Source organism: Haliotis asinina, chromosome 6 (genome assembly GCF_037392515.1).
Source record: "Haliotis asinina isolate JCU_RB_2024 chromosome 6, JCU_Hal_asi_v2, whole genome shotgun sequence".
NCBI lineage: Eukaryota > Metazoa > Mollusca > Gastropoda > Lepetellida > Haliotidae > Haliotis > Haliotis asinina.
The window spans coordinates 4,681,522-4,696,271 of NC_090285.1; the positions used below are offsets into that span (position 1 = coordinate 4,681,522).

Consider the following 14,750-nt stretch of genomic DNA (forward strand, 5'->3'; position numbering starts at 1 on the left):
TCACTTTCTCGACTGTCTGTGTCGCTTTCTCGCTCTATCGCTTTCTCGCCATATTATATCGCTTGCTTGCCTTGTTATATCGCTTTCTCGCCGGTTATATCGTTTTCTCGCTCTGTCACGTTATCGCTTTCTCGTCTTGTGATCTCGCCCTCTTGCTTTCTCGCCTCCAAATTTTAAGGCGAGAAAGCAGTGGCCCTAATCAGCCACCATAAGTTAGTTCCCAGATCATATCTTCACCTCGTGAACACCTCTCCTTCACACCCTCTTCAATACAGACTGTTGTCCCTGTGTATACCCTATGTCTCTCGCTGCAAAATGTAGGTCACAACAGCGTGTGAACAACATGTATACTTTGTTTCTGTGATAGAATCATAATCAGACGTGGTCCAGTCCAATACTCGGCGTAAATTTGTGTCTCTCTTGTTTAGGTGCCTGACTGTTAGGATGTGGGTTCGAATCCTAAATAGGACTCAACTCCAGAAAAAGTGACAGAATTACTTTTGTACTTTCCTAAGAAAGTGTAATTCAAAATATAACATATGCTACATTTGTCCACTTTCTAAATGGCATTTTGTGATCATAGCCTTCGGCCGTGGGAGCCGTGCCAATTTACACTCATCAGAGGGGTACACATAGTCCGCAGTCTTGACTGCCAGTTGTCCGACCTTCATTTTTGTGTAAGTTTTGGGGGTTGAGTGGGTCAGGTGGCTGACTTTGCATGCTAACGATTTCATGCCTGACTCGGAGAGAGTGGGTTCGAATCCCGTAGGAGGCTCGACACAAAAAAGATTAGACTGTGCACTTTACTAAGAAAGTGTTATCCTAAATGGAACATATGTTACATTTGACCACTTTCTAAATGGCATTGTGTAATCATAGAAATGGTAGGCTGGTTTGTTCAGTAATGATCAACAGTCGTAAGTCTGTGTTAAAGTATGGGAGTAATGATCAACAGTCGTAAGTCTGTGTTAAAGTATGGGAGTGATGATCAACAGTCGTAAGTCTGTGTTAAAGTATGGGAGTGATGATCAACAGTCGCAAGTCTGTGTTAAAGTATGGGAGTAATGATCAACAGTCGTAAGTCTATGTTAAAGTATGGGAGTAATGAGCAACAGTCGTAAGTCTGTGTTAAAGTATGGGAGTGATGATCAACAGTCGTAAGTCTGTGTTAAAGTATGGGAGTGATGATCAACCGTCGTAAGTCTGTGCTAAAGTATGGGAGTAATGAGCAACAGTCGTAAGTCTATGTTAAAGTATGGGAGTGATGATCAACAGTCGTAAGTCTGTGTTAAAGTATGGGAGTGATGATCAACCGTCGTAAGTCTGTGCTAAAGTATGGGAGTAATGAGCAACAGTCGTAAGTCTATGTTAAAGTATGGGAGTAATGATCAACAGTCGTAAGTCTGTGTTAAAGTATGGGAGTAATGATCAACAGTCGTAAGTCTGTGTTAAAGTATGGGAGTAATGATCAACAGTCGTAAGTCTGTGTTAAAGTATAGGATTTCATGCCTGACTCGGAGAGAGTGGGTTCGAATCCCGTAGGAGGCTCGACACAAAAAAGATTAGACTGTGCACTTTACTAAGAAAGTGTTATCCTAAATAGAACATATGTTACATTTGACCACTTTCTAAATGGCATTGTGTAATCATAGAAATGGTAGGCTGGTTTGTTCAGTAAGGATCAACAGTCGTAAGTCTGTGTTAAAGTATGGGAGTAATGATCAACAGTCGTAAGTCTGTGTTAAAGTATGGGAGTGATGATCAACAGTCGTAAGTCTGTGTTAAAGTATGGGAGTGATGATCAACAGTCGTAAGTCTGTGTTAAAGTATGGGAGTAATGATCAACAGTCGTAAGTCTATGTTAAAGTACGGGAGTAATGATCAACAGTCGTAAGTCTGTGTTAAAGTATGGGAGTGATGATCAACAGTCGTAAGTCTGTGTTAAAGTATGGGAGTAATGATCAACAGTCGTAAGTCTGTGTTAAAGTATGGGAGTGATGATCAACAGTCGTAAGTCTGTGTTAAAGTATGGGAGTGATGATCAACCGTCGTAAGTCTGTGCTAAAGTATGGGAGTAATGAGCAACAGTCGTAAGTCTATGTTAAAGTATGGGAGTAATGATCAACAGTCGTAAGTCTGTGTTAAAGTATGGGAGTAATGATCAACAGTCGTAAGTCTATGTTAAAGCATGGGAGTAATGATCAACAGTCGTAAGTCTGTGTTAAAATATGGGAGCAATGATCAACAGTCGTAAGTCTATGTTAAAGTATGGGAGTAATGATCAACAGTCGTAAGTCTGTGTTAAAGTATGGGAGTGATGATCAACAGTCGTAAGTCTGTGTTAAAGTATGGGAGTAATGATCAACAGTCGTAAGTCTATGTTAAAGTATGGGAGTAATGATGAACAGTCGTATGTCTATGTTAAAGTATGGGAGTAATGATGAACAGTCGTAAGTCTATGTTAAAGTATGGGAGTAATGATCAACAGTCATAAGTCTGAGTTAAAGTATGGGAGTAATGATGAACAGTCGTAAGTCTATGTTAAAGTATGGGAGTAATGATCAACAGTCGTAAGTCTGTGTTAAAGTATGGGAGTAATGATCAACAGTCGTAAGTCTATGTTAAAGCATGGGAGTAATGATCAACAGTCGTAAGTCTGTGTTAAAATATGGGAGCAATGATCAACAGTCGTAAGTCTATGTTAAAGTATGGGAGTAATGATCAACAGTCGTAAGTCTGTGTTAAAGTATGGGAGTAATGATCAACAGTCGTAAGTCTATGTTAAAGTATGGGAGTAATGATGAACAGTCGTAAGTCTATGTTGAAGTATGGGAGTAATGATGAACAGTCGTAAGTCTATGTTAAAGTATGGGAGTAATGATCAACAGTCATAAGTCTGAGTTAAAGTATGGGAGTAATGATGAACAGTCGTAAGTCTATGTTAAAGTATGGGAGTAATGATGAACAGTCGTAAGTCTATGTTAAAGTATGGGAGTAATGATGAACAGTCGTAAGTCTATGTTAAAGTATGGGAGTAATGATGAACAGTCGTAAGTCTGTGTTGAAGTATGGGAGTAATGATGAACAGTCGTAAGTCTGTGTTAAAGTATGGGAGTAATGATCAACAGTCACAAGTCTATGTTAAAGTATGGGAGTAATGATCAACAGTCACAAGTCTATGTTAAAGTATGGGAGTAATGATGAACAGTCGTAAGTCTATGTTAAAGTATGGGAGTAATGATGAACAGTCATAAGTCTATGTTAAAGTATGGGAGTAATGATGAACAGTCGTAAGTCTATGTTGAAGTATGGGAGTAATGATCAACAGTCGTAAGTCTATGTTAAAGTATGGGAGTAATGATCAACAGTCGTATGTCTGTGTTAAAGTATGGGAGTAATGATCAACAGTCACAAGTCTATGTTAAAGTATGGGAGTAATGATCAACAGTCGTAAGTCTATGTTGAAGTATGGGAGTAATGATCAACAGTCGTAAGTCTATGTTAAAGTATGGGAGTAATGATCAACAGTCGTAAGTCTGTGCTAAAGTATGGGAGTAATGATCAACAGTCGTAAGTCTGTGTTAAAGTATGGGAGTAATGATCAACAGTCACAAGTCTATGTTAAAGTATGGGAGTAATGATCAACAGTCACAAGTCTATGTTAAAGTATGGGAGTAATGATCAACAGTCATATGTGTGTGTTAAAGTATGGGAGTAATGATCAACAGTCGTAAGTCTGTGTTAAAGTATGGGAGTAATGATCAACAGTCGTAAGTCTGTGTTAAAGTATGGGAGTAATGATCAACAGTCATAAGTCTATGTTAAAGTGTGGGAGTGATGATCAACAGTCATAAGTCTTTGTTAGAATTTGGGAGTAATGATCAACAGTCATAAGTCAATGTCGAAATATGGGAGGTACACTGACCTTAGCGCTACGACAGTCGTAAGTCTATGTTAAAGTATAGGAGTTACGATCATCTTAGCCGTACAATAGTCGTACGAGGGGATGTCAAAAAGTAGTGAGTCTAAGCTCTACTCTCGATGTCTAATGTTTGTAAAGTCATCATTTAATTGTGATGGGATCTTTAGCAAAGCCACATCCAAAGTTTCACATATGTGGGAAACACATTGGGTAAAAATATTTGTAAAATAATTGCAGAAAACGAAAACAATATGTCATTTGGTACCCCTTGGGTAATGGTATGTCCTCAAGTAATATCATATGAAATATGTTCAGAATGATAAAGAATATATTCCCAGCAGCCAAAGATTTGGATTGCTTGATTTAGATTGACTGTCATTGACTACACTGCATCATCACCTGTTTACAGTACTATCATCAGTCGCTACAGCACATCATCACTTGGCTACACTACATCATTTTGTTACACTACATCATCACTTGGTATACTTTCAGCATGACTCGCCAGCAGCACGTCATCACTCAGCAGGAGTAAGCGCTGAATCAAAAGTCGTACACGAACACTCACCTGACGTAACAATATTATCTGATCAACACCTTAGCAAGCATATCAAGCAATATAAAAATTATATCAACTGATTAGAGGAAAGCAAAAGCATACGGGTAAAGAACTTTCGGAAATGTTTACACAAAGTAAAGTCTACAAACGAAAGGGAGATAAGTCATATGGAGCCAAACACATATGAACCAAATGCGACATTAATCAGGTTCGGTAGCCTGATTGGTAAGTATTGTGAATAACAGACTTAACACTTTTTATAAAACATTAACGTATTACATCTTGCTTAGACGGGTTTTAGAAATGTCTACTCAACAAACGATAACACCTTTGTTGTGAATATGCTCAACCAATTATTAAAAACTAGCAAAAGCTACTCAACAATGTAATTAATGGCAGATTTCTAACTCTTGTTTGAAATATGTATGCTAATATTAAATCGTTGGCACTATCCTTACTAATGATGAATGTACATCTGTGAGTCTTTGTAACTTCTCAGATATTGATAGGAACCAATTTATTTCATTTATGATACTACTGTATGTAGATGTCACTGTCCTTTTTTGATGATTCTGCCCCTGGGTGGGGTGTACGAATTATATATATATTAGTCGCTCAAAGGGTAATCTGTTACTGGTATAAGCTATATTATGTTGGAACAACTCCGAAAATCTTCAAAGTTGATTTAGATAATTATGCACTTATCCAAGGCGCTATCCAATGTTTAATGCCAGTGGTTAACTTCTCAGGTAGAATCAATCCTAAAGGGTCAGTTTTACCGAAGTTGGAAGGCTGAGATAGACAACAGCCCTGAAGGTTTCTATTATGTATATTTACCAGTTTTAAAATACAAAACCTGTAACCATAACGTATATGTTGAAGTTGGCCGTTGCCATGGCATTGATCGTCAAAACAGACCCTGCAGTCTCTGTAGATCACTTGCTGTAGCAGACGATTTTCATTATCTATTTAAATGCGAAGCTTTTACTGAACAAAGAAATAAATACATTCCCATTAAATGCTTAATATCCTTCCCTAACCTAATAACGTATAAAGCATATTCTTCAAGCAAAACCTGTAGCAGTAAAAAAGATATAGCAAACTACCTAAACCTAGTTGCTAAAAAGTGAGAAAAAACTGAATGATATATGTCGTATTTATGTTGTAAAACTATGCTTGTACTTTCTGCCATCTTGCCTTTATGTATATGTATTGTATATGTTCATAATGTTTCTCTTGCACCACCAGCAGTGTGTTTTTGATATTAAGAGAGTTTGAGAATACTGTTAGTTATCGTACCTTGATGGATCATGGATAATTCGAGAAAGCTGAAAACTTATCGGAAAGGTTCCAGTTGAAAAAAAAAGATTAATGAAGGCCACATTGGCCTGCAAATGTTTAAAACTACTAGCCCCATACACTGGCAACGAGCGCTGGGCCGCCGGGCCGGCGATTATATGTCGCTGATCAAATGATCTTCTTGTTCCTATTGTATCGCAACGTTGGTAGGTTGGTAGGCTGGTAGGTTGGTAGGTTGGTAGGTTGGTAGGTTGGTAGGTTGGTAGGTTGGTAGGTTGGTAGGTTTAATTTGTTGTGTATCGCTGCACTCCGCAATATTCCAGCTATACGGCAGCGGTCTGTAAATAATCGACCAGACAATCCAGTGATCAACATCATAAGCATCGTTCTACGCAATTGTGATACAATGACCACCCGATCCCATTAGCCGCCCCGTCCGGCAAGCCTGGGTAAGTGAAGACCAGTTCTAACATGAATGGTCACGAGTATAGAGGGGATCTGGGCATAGTGTTCTTGTTAACATTGTGATGATCCGAACAGTATTACTTTCGGGGGATAGCTTTTAGTAGGAATTCACGTGGCGCATATGTTAAACCCAATATTCCATCCATTGGAGGCTTTACCCCGTTTACTGGGACGAACTTGAACTTCTGAATCATGGTGGTGAGGAAGAGGAAGAGCTCCATCCGGACCATTGATTCTCCCAGGCAAACCCTTCGACCTTGAAATATGTAAACAAAACTTCAGTTCCATTACCGCATGTATGTGTGTATGTGTGCATGTATGTGTGTATGTGTGTATGTGTGTGTGTGTGTGTGTATGTGCATACAGGTCTGTTGCATACGATATTTAGCGTTTATATGTAACTCACCCAAAGGAAACGGGATAAAATCCTCTCTCTTCTCAATCTTGCCGTCGCCATCAAGGAAACGGTCCGGCCGAAAGTTTTGTGGGTCTCCCCATACATCCTTGTCTTGGAGGACGGAATCAAGGTTCAACATGACTGTGACGCCTTTCGGGAAGGTGTATCCTCGGAACTGTACATCTTGTGGAACTGTGTGAGGGACAGCAACAGGAGCAATATTGCCGTATCTCAAGGTTTCCATAATGGTGGCCTCTACGTAAGGAAGGTTCGTCTTGTCCTTAATGGATGGTAGTCTGCTCTCACCGACATTTTCCAGAATCTCCTGGAAGCACGTCTCTTGTACATCCGGGTAGTGTAGGAAGTAGAGGAGCGCCCAACGTATTGTGGTGGACGTTGTCTCTGTGCCCGCAAAGAACAGATCAGAAATAGTCTGCGCCAGATTCTCCACTGCCAACATGAATGTAATCTTTACTTTAAGTTCAAATGACAGATGTAACTTACCCATATTAAACCGGAAACATAAAGAATTACATGCCGAGGAAATGCGAAAATACTGTAACAGAATCGGCCATTTTTTCACTGAAAGTTCAGCTTCCCCAGTCTCTGAAATTATGCTCACAGAACCAACAATGCTTTTTGACAAAATTCTCGATCAAAGGTAAAATCAAAGGCCAAATTAAAAAAATAATGTGTTTAACAATATGGATTGTTGAATGCAGACCTCTCCGTCGTGGAAATAAATAATGTACATCCCATGAACATCTTCAGATAATAAAACACACTTACAGTCTAATGTCGTTGTTTCTTGCTTCTGTTGGCGACGTCGCATCTCCTTCAAGTACACATGGATAAAGTCGTCCCGATTTTCCTCATCGTGATCCTCTAAGTGATTCTTAATGGAAGGATTAATTAGCACATTTTTCACAAGATCTATGCTGTCCATTATTATCCTGAACTTGAATGGGTCACCAGGCAAATATCGCACAACAGGAAAAACGCCCAATATTCCAGTTACTGCGCTATGTTTAAAAAAAAAACATCCAGTGCTTTCAGAAACTTGACGAAGACAGGGTCGGTATATTCAAAACGTTTGCCAAAGACAATGGAACAGATAATATTTGATACGGCATTCTGCGCTAAACGCTCTATGTTGAAACCTTGGCCTTTCTGTTCTTCTATGGCAAAGACGAACTGTGCAATTTCCTCGTGTATTTTGTCCTCCATGATGGTTCTGCCAGCTCCAGACTCTCGCAAAGTGTTGAGAGCAAAGCGCCTTTGTTCATGCCACAAGTCCCCGGAGGTTCCGACTACTCCTGTTTGCAAAATACTGTCAAATAGAATTCAGCCCTGTGACGTAGCATAAACGGCAGTGTATGTATGTATGTATGTATGTATGTATGTATGTATGTATGTATGTATGTATGTATGTATGTATGTATGTATGTATGTATGTATGTATGTATGTATGTATGTATGTATGTATGTATGTATGTATATATATATATATATATATATGTGTGTGTGTGTGTGTGTGTGTGTGTATGTTGGAGACATTTGTAGAACAGTGTTGTATGTGAATCACGTTGTTTCTGTTAAGACTCATTTCAGGACGGCGGTGACCTGCTTACTATATTAAGACTGGGAGACAGGATTATCGAGTATGGTTCTGGGCCTACTCTGGAATATACCAGTGATGTCAGAAGCACTGGAGGAAACTTTTCATGCACACAAAAGGGATCCCAATCTTGTCTTTGCCAACTCACATACTCAGGTGTTTTGCCTATTTTGAAAGCTACAGCACTGTTGCAGCGATGTGAATCTTACCATCAATATCTTTGTAGCTACAGTCAATTCTATTATATTAATTTATATTAAATTTGTATTGCCACGCTGTTTTATACCGTCATTGTAATTTCGTTGTATAACGGGGTACAACATGGGTCAGGTATGTAATGCTGCGAAGCTAGGACATTAGTAAACTATATTGTGCCAACAAGGTATGACATGAATCAGCCGTATAATGCTGAAAAGGTGTGACATGGGTCAGCTGTACAATGCTGCCAAGGTATACCATGGGTCAACTTTATAGTTCTTTCAAGGTATACCGTGGGTGAACTGTATAGTGCTGCCAAGGTATGACAGGGTCAGCTTTATAGTTCTCCCAAGGTATGACATGGGTCAGCTGTATAGTTCTGGCAGGGTATACCATGGGTCAACTGTGCAGTGCTGTCAAGGTATGACGTGGGTCAGCTGTATAGTGCTCCCAAGGTATGCAATGGGTCAGCTGTATAGTGCCGCCAATGTATATCATGGGTCAGCTGTATAGTGCTCCCAAGGTATGACATTGGTCAGCTGTACAGTGCTCCCAAGGTATGACGTGGGCCAGCTGTATGTTGCTGCCAATGAATGACATGGGTCAGCTGTATAGTGCTGCCAATGTATGGCACGGGTCAGCTGTATAATGCTGTGGAGGTATGACCTGCGTCGGTGTTTAGTGTTGCTATGCGTTGATGCTATGCACGTGCTAAATGTCTATGATGGTATGGAAATACATAAAGGTAACAACGGGTGTAAACATGGCCTCTAAATGTTGATTACAGTCATAGTAAAGCCTATTCATTGAATAAAAGAGTTATGTCCAGAACATTTCACATCTGTCCTGATATAATCATTTCGTATCTCTAAGATAATTGATAGTAGATGTTAAAGGCACACTACAACGCCACACGTCTCTAAAAATCATGATTGCATTTAATAATATTATTATTATTAATATCGCAACTTGTGACTGAGGCTGGTTCAGGTAACACCGAAAACACAGCATGCGACAGTTCTTGATGTTCGGAGCCATCGTTTACATTCCATACACGGCAAGTCTCGTCTGTTTGGAAGCTGTTCGTCTCGAAGTTTCAGTTATCGAGTTTAGGCAAGTCGCAGGGATAATAAGTCTTTTATCGCATCAGTAGGAGTGAGTGAGTTAATATTTCACGTCACATCGGCAAAGTCTCAGCCATATCGTGACGAGTCATCAGTAGGAAGCTTGTGTCAAATATATATAGCATAGACCAAAATACTATCGAAAACGCGTGACATTGTGCCGTTAAACACTCTGTTTTTGTCGTTCAGATGCCCTCTGCAAACCTACTATATGGAATTCGGTTATTGCAATACCTACATCTAGCAAAACGTGAATGCATCTTATCTGTGTTCGTGTACACACAAATTTTCACTTTCACCAACAATGCAGTACAAAAAGGTAAATGACACAACCAAACACAAACTGCTTACAATATACGTCGTGGCTGTCATGGTGGCTGTCATGGTCCAATGGTTAGAGCCACTCTCAAAACACCTTTACTTCAGCTAAAATTTTAAGAAAACGAACCTTTTCTCCTTGCGAAGAAATCAGTCAAAAATGTGTGTGGCCTGTCGGAGAAGACGTCGGCGTTCTTGACTATGGCTTCTTTAAGGACGTTGTAGCCATTGAGGACGATGACAGGCTTGTGGAAGACATACAGACTGAAAATGGCACCATACTTCTGTCGAAGGTTCTTAAACGAAACACGGGAATCAGTCTCCACTGAAAGGGCGTTCCCCAGGAACGGAAGGAGAGGGGGACCAGGGGGAAGTCCTGTGGCCCGCCTCGTTGACAGCCATAACACTACCAACACCACGACCAGAAATAAGGCAACTGTTGTAAATCCAAAATCCCACATGATGATTGTGTCCTGGTTTAAAACCTGTGTAAAAGCTGACTGGAGAGAGCGAGACTAAGTACAGCTGTCGAGTGGCGCGTTACCACGACTGTCTGATTTAAAAGAACGCCCCTTATCAATGTTTGCAGAGCGAGTCAGCCAATAAGCGTATATGTCGTGCTCATGCCTTGTACGTGTGTGTCAAGTGGCCAAGGTGTGACTCGCAGACACTAGCGAATAACGTACGTGAGGGTAATAGATAGCCCCAGTTATGGATAGGTACAACACACCGTCAGTGTATGTATTTGCCTTCCAACTAACTGAAATAAACACTGTGGTTGTTTGGGCACGTTTCATAAAGTAAGCTCAATAGTGATTTCTAGAAGCCTTGAATTTGTTTACACTCCCTACTTTACACTGAAAATATGGCTTACGTTTCTATATGTAAAGTAGCTGTTATATAAGAATGAGTTCGTTGATGAACATTCTGTGAATAGTTCCGACTTTGAGTCATTTCAATTTGGTACCTTAGGTTTTATGAAGTGTTTTTATACTCTAATTCTTCCAAAGTGCATTTATGTTTAAGTTTAAGGTGAATGTCCTTTTCATTCGGGATTAACTAGAGACACTTTGCACATGTTTGTTAACAACAACCTGGATTAACTGTGTAAAGGCTGTGTATTTGTTTTTTTTACACACACTTTTAACACACAGATGTCCATTATACTGATAACATTATGGGGCGGGGTATTTAAAGGATCGGTTAAGCGTCAGTGTATAGATCGTGTGTAATAACTGCTATCTTTACTTTGACCAACAGATGTCCCATATACTGACAACAATGTGGCACAGATCATTTTACAAGCCGTTAAGGAGTGTGTATAACAACTGCCTAATATACATTTCTGCAGATAATGCATCTGTATTCGGTAATCCTTTACATATATGAATCCATATATGAGTTGCCTTCCCTTGAGCACACCTATGAAACCTATGAGTGTTGTTTCGGGTCCTGGTTTCTCATAAGTTCGTTTCTAGGTTTGTCGCCACCACGTTTCTTTCACCACAATGATGCCAAAATTAAGCCAATTTTATTGTATGGAGCCGAAATATGGGGTTTCAATTATTACAGCGATATTGAACGAGTTCAGTTGAAAGCATGTAAAAGATTTCTTGGGGTTAAACCCAATACGAGGAATGCAGTGGTGTATGGAGAATGTGGTATATACCCGATACACATATTTACAAATATCAGAGTTATGAAATACTGGCTAAAATTACTGAAGATGCCGTCCTATAGGCTACCAAAGAAATCTTACAATATGATGATGCTATTCGACAAAAATGGACATACAAATTGGGTTTCTTCTGTTAGAACTTTTCTATTTTCGAAAGGGTTTGGTTTTGCATGGGGCAATCAGTGTGTTGATTCTGAGGGCAAGTTTATTTCAGAACTAACACAAAGACTAAAAGATATCTATTTACAAGAATGGTCTGAAAAGATGTCCCTTTCCAGTAAATGTTTGTATTATACGATGTTTAAATGTACTTTTGTCGCCGAAACGTATCTTTCGTGTCTAAACGTAAAAAAGTATAGGATAGCGTTAAGTAGACTGAGATGTTCTTCACATGATTTACTTATCGAAAGTGGAAGATTTAAAAATGTCAAAAAAGAAAACAGAACTTGCAAGCTATGTGATCTTAATCAAATAGAAAATGAATATCATTTTCTTTTAATTTGCTCAGCATGTAATTCCATCAGAAAGTTGTATATTAAGAAATAGTACCAAGTCCATCCAAACCTCTATAAATTCTTTGCATTGTTGAATAACACAAACCATACTATACTTCAAAACTTGTCCATGTTTACCCATTGTGCTATGTTGTATAGGACAGAATATATGTCAAAACACATTGTAACCTACAGCTGATTATTTCCCTTTCTTTACGTATATCACATGTGCGTGTAAATAGTGATTTTTTAAAATGTGTTGTGCTACAGGCCTGTGGCCTTTCAGTACCAGAAATAAATATATAATAGGGTACACATATGAATCCAGAGTTTCTCGTGTATAGCCGATGTAACTACAACCGTTCATTTTTTCACGTGTGAACAATGTACTTTGTTTCTGTGATAGTATCATAATGACATGTGATCCAGTCGTCTAAGTTGCAACTATTCGCGGTGTAGAGTTGCGTCCCTTGAGCACACCTATGAAACCTATGAGTTTTGTTTCGGATCCTGGTTTGTCATAAGTTCGTCTGCACTTATAGGTTTATCGCCACCACGTTTCTTTCACCACAATGGTAAAGTCTGAGTGCTCCTACACTGATCTAACGACGTGATGTAAGCGAAATACTGCTAAAAGCGGCTTTAACTAATTAGCTCATAACTCAATTTTCCCCTGAACCTTAGCTGCAGTGTGCTGTGCAGCTTTACACAGGTTACACACTCTACAAGACCCGTATTTTTGTCATGATTCCTAACTACCCTTGGAAGGAGCCACTCCACCCCACTGGGCACCCAAGTTGGCAATCAGCTCATTTAGTGGGTATAACCTGTCAGGGGCATTGTGGGTATTTGGTTGCGCGGAGGTCAGAGGGTAGCAGAGAGGGAAGGGGAATGAAGTTAGTTATAATAGTACTATAGTAATAGTCCGCTTATATGGAGCTCATATCCAGGCACATTGCTTGCTCACGGCACAATGTACATTACTATCCTCAAGTCAAAGGACGCTATCATATTTCCCAATGCTTCTTCAGCTCCCTGGGGATCATACAGCTATGCTGTCTGGTAGACACAATGAACATAACACTCACAGTACCAGCACATGCCCACGGGCACCCATTTTACAGCTGGGTGAACTGAGACAATGTGGATCTAAAAACCTCATCTAAGAATGCTACGCAAGTGTGACCACATTGGGACCTGAACCTAGGTGCCTCCACAAGGGAGCAGACCCGTGAAGGTCAGGGGTAGAATAAGTCTTCTGCAACCCATGCTTGCAACAAAAGGCGACTATGCTTGTCGTAAGAGGCGACTAACGGGATTGAGTGGTAAGGATGGCACGTCATCGGTTTCCAATTGCGAAGGTCGATGCTCATACTATTGATCACCGGATTGTCTGGTATTACTCTTGATTATTTACAGACCGTCGCCATATAGTTGGAATATTGCTCGCTCAGAGCGGAATATAAAGAAACGCATTCATTGACACTACGATACTCAAGCGATACTATGATACTTAAACTTTCATATGTGTCGCGACAGGGTATGGATTTGACTTCAGCAATGAAATACCCACATTCAAATTGACTCGTGTTCATAAAAATATCCAAGAAAGACTGGACTTAATGCTACTTATTCGATACATAGTTGTAATTCTTGAGTGAGTGAGTGAGTTAATATTTAACGTCACATCGGCAATATTTCAGCCATATTGTGACGAGAACATTTAACAAAGAAAAGATTATATGTACATTATAAAATCTGTCGGCGAAGGACAGTAAAAGAACTAGAATATCACAATTTAAATTAAAACTAGCGTGGAAAGATAAAACTAATATCACTATTCGGACAATACAACATAAAATCCGGCTATAGATTGCCAACAACTGAAGGTAGATCACCATACTAGGGGCCATGGGGACCTACAGTACCTTTGCTACCTGCATGGACCCTAGTTGGATTTACATCATCCCCTCAGCTGTTAGCAATTTAGTCCCATCTAGCCAAATATTAAAAATACACATATGCTACGATTAAAAACACTGGAAGTTTAAACGTACAGGAAATGTGTAGGGACTTACGTACCCTCTCAGGAGGACAATAATTTTACGGTACTTCAACCCCCTTTGAGGGTACAGCCACTAACAATTCAAGTTACTAATCTAAACTACCATGAATTAAAATGCAGCTATGTACAGAATATAATAATCAAAATTCAGTGATGAAATTAATTTCTTTTAAAAAGCCAAGAATTAAATGAGTACTTACGGTGTTAAAAAGGTCCTTAATTGTTTTTACATTGAAATATTTGTCCCTTATGATGGAGAATTCAACACAGTCAATCAGGATATGCTTGACCGTGGTTCTCTCATCACAAGGGATGCAAAACGGAGGATGCTCACCTTCCAATAGGCATGAATGAGTATATCTAGTGTGGCCAATGCGACATCGTCGTAAAATAACCTCTTCAAATCTGGACTGACAACCCAAGTGGGTATAACCAATGTAAGGTTTTATCTCATGTAATTTATTTATACCCAATTGGGTGTCCCACTTCTTCTGCATCAGATCACGGATATAAGATCTAATGTTAGCTTTATAATCAGTGTATGGAATAAGAAGTGGTGTCACAGATTTGTTGAGTGCCGGCTTGGCAGCAAGATCGGCCATTGCGTTACCAG

The 14,750-nt window shown here is 39.5% G+C and overlaps 1 pseudogene; it reads right to left on the reverse strand.

Annotated features, from left to right (window-relative positions):
• Positions 1-6,322: 6,322 nt before the first annotated feature.
• On the reverse strand, positions 6,323-10,361 carry LOC137286745 (cytochrome P450 2U1-like; annotated as a pseudogene).
• Between the last annotated feature and the right edge of the window lie 4,389 nt (positions 10,362-14,750).